A 6,380-nucleotide genomic window follows, 5' to 3' on the forward strand; every position below is an offset into this window, starting at 1 on the left:
AATTCCATCTAGGGAGCAGGAAGGTCAGGCTGGTGCCACCAATCCATGTCCCCAATCCTTGAATCACCACAATAAATCTGGAAGACCAGCAAGTCTTCCTCAGCGTCTTTTGAAAACAGAAATGAGAAATGAATACTTACTTAGTATTTGAGCTATTTTAAAATATGAACCTCTTGTGGAGGAAAAACTGAGTCTGCAGCACTATTGGAGAAGATATAGTCGACTCCTTGGAAAAAAAATGGTGTCTGTAAGCACTTTCATTCCCAGCCTAAACTGATGCAGGGCTCTGGGGGAGAGACACGGAGGCAGCATGGCATTTGCCTGGAAAGAGCATAACAGCAATGACTGTTTGCCTTAGCTTTGCGCAAACAAAGTACAGATTCTTGCTCTGAACCTGACTCCTGGTTGCTTTTAGCATCCACCTTGCACTCAGTAGAGACCCGATCCCTGCCTCATGCATTAACAAAGAGACAATAAGTTGGGACGTGCTTTACAACTAGTCACAAAGAAATAACAAAGCCCTTGGGTTCCGCTTTCCCCATCTGGTGGCTCACAGCTCTTTCCAGCAAACAGGCAGGTCTCTGCAGGGCTTGGTGACAATGCTTGGCAGAGCAATGAAATGCTGGATCACACCCTCTTCGCTTCCTGCAGCCACTGGCACAAAGCTCGGTCCCCTGTGCCAGGGTGGCACAGCAGCTCCGGTAGCCAGGCTTGAAATTTTGCCCTCAAATCCTCCATTTCTCCCACTCCTGGGGAGGCCCTTAGGTGTGAAGCAGCAGAAAGGTTTGCCTACCACCACCTAGGATGGGACATCCCTATGGGAAGAGGCAAGAGAGGATACCTTCATGTTAGTGAGTTGGCAATGTCCACTCCCTTGCTTAATTCTTTGCTCTTCTGGCTACCCAGGCTTGGTCCCCTTCCCCAGAACCGCTCCATCCAACAGGTCTATCAGATGCCACATCTCTTAAAAGGGCAGTTTGAGAGAGATAGGCATCTCCCATTTTCCAGGTTGCTTCCATGAAACCTTTCCAGTCATCTGATAAATGAGGACAGATAAGACATGGTAGGTCTGCTGTGCTCTACAACTCCAGGTCAGCAAACCGGATAGCATTCTGGTCACCTCAAGACTAAATGTCACTGTTCCCAATTTACATACAAAGGAAGGCCAGAGTGGACATCTGTCTCAACCAGATCCCACAACAGAGGGGGGCACAGCTTATCCATCTTCTTGGCTCCATGTCAAACCACAGCTATCCCTTGCAAGACATTCACTATTAGATCTTCTAAATACACACAGCCTGATCACACTATTTTTAATTCCCATGCCATTTATATGATGTTAACTCAGAATTTTACATGCTCCTTCCCAGAAAAATATGGTGGCCAACCTCCACCCATCACCCTTTTGTGGCCCTCCTTCATTGTGTGACCAACACAAAAAAAGAGAACACATGCAGAAAGATCTCAGCTCTCTGGCAGCATGAAGAGCTCTTTGTGGTTCCTTCTGGTTCCTTTCCTAAATCACTTAAAGAAATGTTGAGACATGGGGAAATTATATGTGTGTGGAAAACGTTATAGAATCATAGAATGCTTTGGGTTGGAAGGGACCTTTAGAGGTCATCTAGCCCAACCCCTCTGCGGTGAGCAGGGACACCCTTAAGTAGATGAGATTGCTCAGAGCCCTGTCCAACCTGGCCTTGAATGTTTCCAGTTATACCTTGATTCCTCTGAACTTTGAACTAATTTGGCTTTATTTGCCATGCAGTTGTGATTATTGTTTCATCAGCCTGCTCCAGAACTCCTCTTCTTGGTCCACTTTTCAGCCATATTGACTACATAAAATTCATTCTGGTTTTGTGTCCTTGCCTCTGAGTGTCTCAGGAGGTTCCCCTTGCAAAGAGGGGGTGTATAAGTGAGTTCTCAGGAGGTTCCCCTTGCAAAGAAAATTTTCTTTGATTTCTTCAATAAAAAATTGTGAAAGTGTAGACCCAGACTCAGTGTGTTGCTTTTATTTTCACATACTTTTATACTAGCAAGAGCATCTTTTAAATTTATCCAGAAAGAAAACTCTACTGACTACCTTTCACTTTGAAACTTCTTTCAAGTAGCTTGTATCCGCTAAATTCCACTAAAACAAAGGTTTCCTTTAACAATGCATTTCATTATGTTCTTCAACTCTCAAGAGGATGTGAGTGTATAATGAAAACCCTGATTAAACAGAAGTTTATTTTTAATGAAAATATCTATAGAAGTCATCAAGAAGGATGTTCCTTCAAACAACACTGCTCTTGCTAAAAATATATGTCAACTGGCATTTAATGATGGTCTCAGGCCTGTGGAAAGTTCTGCCTTTGAGGACAAACAATGCACTCCATTGTCGTTCCAGGCTGCAGGACAGATGGTAACACGGGAGCTGTTACCTATGGTTGAAGACAAAAATCAAAGGTCCTGAGAACTCATGGCAGTTAAAACATGTTGGATCTTATTATAAGATAAAATATCTCAGTTCCAGTGCTTTACCAGAATCATGCATGAACATACTCACCATTTCAGGTTCAGTAGGCCGCCTGCTGTAGTATTTTGTCAGTGGACTACTGCATACACAGCAAGACTTTTGGAGGAGGAACCCTCTGTAAGATGTCTCCAGTGGGTTGGGTGGTCTCAGCAGTCCCATTGTGCAACCAGTGCAGCCTCTAAACCAGGCAATTCCTCCTAGGCAGGGCTAGGGGATTTACTACCCTTTGCTTTAGAATTCCCTAGTGCTGTTGGATGAGTTTTGTTGGGCTTGCTCTTTTCAGGGTGGTAGTTTTCCTTTCAAACAGCTCAGTAGAAAAAATTTGATACGTGGATATTTTGTTTGGTCATGATCGCCACATGATGTCATTTAAGTATTCAGATGGAGAAGCAGACCCTTAAGTAAGTGTCCAGTGCAAGTGCATAGGCACAGAGATCCATGTGGCAATACATAGCATTTTTTTCCCCATGGTTGGAATTTTCTTTCTGTCAATAGAGACACATAGGCATCACATCACCATTGCACCAAATACATGCTGAATGAGTTTTAAAGTACATTGCAGATCTGACCTAACCAATAGTGTCAAACTTTCTGACCCAACCAAGCCTTTTGGTTTAGGATCCACTATGACAGAAGTCACTGTCACTGTGAGGCGCTAGCTTACCTCCAGCAGAAGGGTTTGAAAAATGACCTTATTTGCAGTAATTCATCTCCATCACTCAAGAGGACTTTCAGTGCCACAAATACTCTGGAAATATCGAGAGTTCCTTGCCTGATGTCCATTAATTTCAATGATGTTTCTAATTTAAGCCTGTAGGGAGGGTCCTAAATGGCAGTGAGTTACCCAACCACAAGCAAATGATTTAAGAGCAGATGCAAGGATCCAGTTCTCACAGGTTTCCTCTCTGTCCTGCCCGGCTCGTGAGCTCAAGACATCCTACAGGATGCCAGTAGATCAAGCGCTTCCTGAGGCCAGAATCAAAACATTCAGTCTAGTTGGGCCTCAACTTTGGCAAAACAGTAGATGGATTAATTTATTTTTTTTTTTACAGTTGATGAGAATTCAACTGCTCAAACTTCTCTGCAGAGCAGGCAAGGGTCGGGAGTTTATAAGATGTGACAGACTGCAAATCGTGCTCAGTGCAGGCTCATGTTGCCTAGTGATGCAGGAGAAATACTTTTTGCCATGTATTCTTCCCCAAGTTCAGTAGTTTTCAACCCTACTGACCTCCCCAGAATAAGCCTGGTCAAAACTTTTCACAGATGACTCAAGATTTTTCAGCAGTGTGGTCAGGACAGAAGCGTTTCCCCAATATACTTCCAAAACTGGCTCAGGGCAGAGCCCAGCCCTGAGAATGGACACTTGTCCTTCTCTTTCCTCCCTTCTGCCCATTGTCAGCTTCCATCTCTGTCCCAGTGCTAGTCCAGCTGTGACAAAATGGTGCTGCAGAAGTCGACAAAGGGAGAGTGAGTGGCAATCTCTCTGGAAGTAGTTCTCCAGGAAGCATGACAGCATCTGGCGGCTAGATGCCTCCAACCACAGGCACACTGGAGCTCTGCGCTGCCTCGCCGCTAGAAGTTTCCAGGAGCATGCACAAAGTCAGAAGCACAGTGTGGATGAGTTAAAGTGGGCAGGGAACACAGCAATCCACAGGAAGAGGCAGAGCCAGAGAATAGTGCAGATAAGGAATGTGCAGATGATAAGCCAAAGGAGACAGGAGCATTCAGGAACAAGGGGTGCCATGACCTCAGGGACACTCTGGGGAAGTTCAAGTTCCTTCTGGACTATCCATGACTCACTCCTGAATCAGAGTCCTTCCAGCTTGGTGTATTTGCTCCAGCCTTCACTTTCACTGTGAAAATCACTTCACTCTGTCCCATTACCTGCCCACACCTCTAGAAACCCCTTGTGTTTTACACCCTTTTTTCTCTCCCCTCTTCCCACTTCTGAACCTTCCTTCTACTACCTAGATTGCCTTCTTACTTTTCATCAGTTTTATACTACTTGAAGTGATAGCACCCACAGGCAGTATTGTCTATAGACCTTTGCATTTCCCTTGTCCTAAATGATTCAACTGTGTTTTACAAAAAAAATTCATTGCCTTTGGTCTGGGAAGGATATGACAGAGGGTTTGTGCACAGGGTGGGGACACATGCCCCAAAATTTTCAGGAAGCAGCAACTGCGATAAGAATGACCTTATGATGTCAGCCAGAATCTAGAGTATGTGCATTGGCTTCCTCCCACATCACCTCTGGGGATGTGCAGACCCGGGAACAAAGCCATCAGCCACCCAAAACATAGGTGCCATTTCAGGAGGTATAGAGGATGCTGCATGCCTGCCTGGGGTATCTTCTAACCTTACCCAAAACAACTGGGTAAGCATGTGGTAGGTTCGATCGCACAGCAGCAGCATCTTCTGGAAAGTAGCCAGCAATAGCAGTTTTGTGTCCGAGAGCAGACGTTTTGGGGAATATCCAGGTCTCAGAAAGCAAGTACTTAGTGTCTTTTTGGGTATTATGACCAGTCTTCTGCTGCCTGTCCAAAAAAGCACGGCTCTTCTCTAAGTCCTATGTCATACTGGTGAGCCCTGTGTAGATTATAGATCTTGCACAACACAAGGTGGATCTCATGGCCCTGGGCATCTCGGTTTGGAAAATACAATCCCAACTTTCACATCAAAATCAAGGCACTTGCATTTGGGTGTCTCTTTGTGAGCTGGGTATCTAAGCTCCCATGATAGGCAACGGAGACTTAGGGCTCAACTCCATGGAGCTCTAGTACCAGCTGAGATGTTCTAGGATATGTGAGGTATAGATAGCTTACAGATGTATCAGATACCTTACAGAGACAGCTCAGATGGTCCAGTAAATCTATGATTAGGCAGCTGAATCCCACCTACTGTAGGTGGCATGGGCAGTAGTCCCAAGTAAAGATCAGCTTGAGGAGCAAGTGGCATGGAAGATGGAGGATTACCTGCACTGGCTGAGAGCTTCTTCACAAAGGGAGCAGAGACAGGTCAGGAATACCAGACGTTATACGGGATTAGTTTCCACAGCTCCCAGAACAAAAATGGTCTGGATCTCATAGCTTGCGGGGGGGCTAGTCTGAACAAGTGGCTAATGGCGTGATGAGATGTATGTTGAGAACAGGTCCTTGCAGCTCCTTGTCCCTGCCCTGCCACTCTCCTCATCCCTCATACCCCATCTCCTCCCACCACATAGGCAGCTCCTAAACCTTAGGGTCTGGGCACCCACCGCTGGTGTTTTGCTGCTGTTTGTTAGGCACTAGCAGACCCCTGCCAGCAATGATGGAAACTAAATATAAACTGGCTCAGGCTCATGGATTTCATTATTGAGCTCAGAAAAGGAAACACCTGGAGTGAGGAGAGGAGGGGCTGAGCACAGCCAGCTCTGGTGCTTGCAGGGAATACCCACCCCAGAGGCACTGGCGTTCCCATCACAGCCTCATAACAAATAACAAATAGATAGTGTTTTCCATTCCAGTAGCACATCCCCTTGGAGTCACTGTCCAGCCTCAAGCTGTAATTACTACAAGACCCAGCCCATCCGCCAGCACCAGGCTGCCTGCAGGCTCCTTACACCGCTTATCACACCAGGCTCTGCAGATGCCGTCTCTCATCGAGGGAGTTTGAGAGGGTGAGCAAAAAAGATGCCGTCTACCTGCCAGTCGTTCATAGAATCATAGAGCCATTTAGGTTGGAAAAGACCTTTAAGACCTTCAGGTCCAACCGTTACCCTAACCCTGCCATCCCACCACTAATCCCTGTCCCTAAGCACCTCATCTGCCCAGCTTTTAAATACCCCCAGGGATGGGGACTCGACCCCTTCCCTGGGCAGCCCCTT

Source organism: Egretta garzetta, unplaced genomic scaffold (genome assembly GCF_000687185.1).
Source record: "Egretta garzetta isolate BGI_Z169 unplaced genomic scaffold, ASM68718v1 scaffold260, whole genome shotgun sequence".
Lineage (NCBI taxonomy): Eukaryota > Metazoa > Chordata > Aves > Pelecaniformes > Ardeidae > Egretta > Egretta garzetta.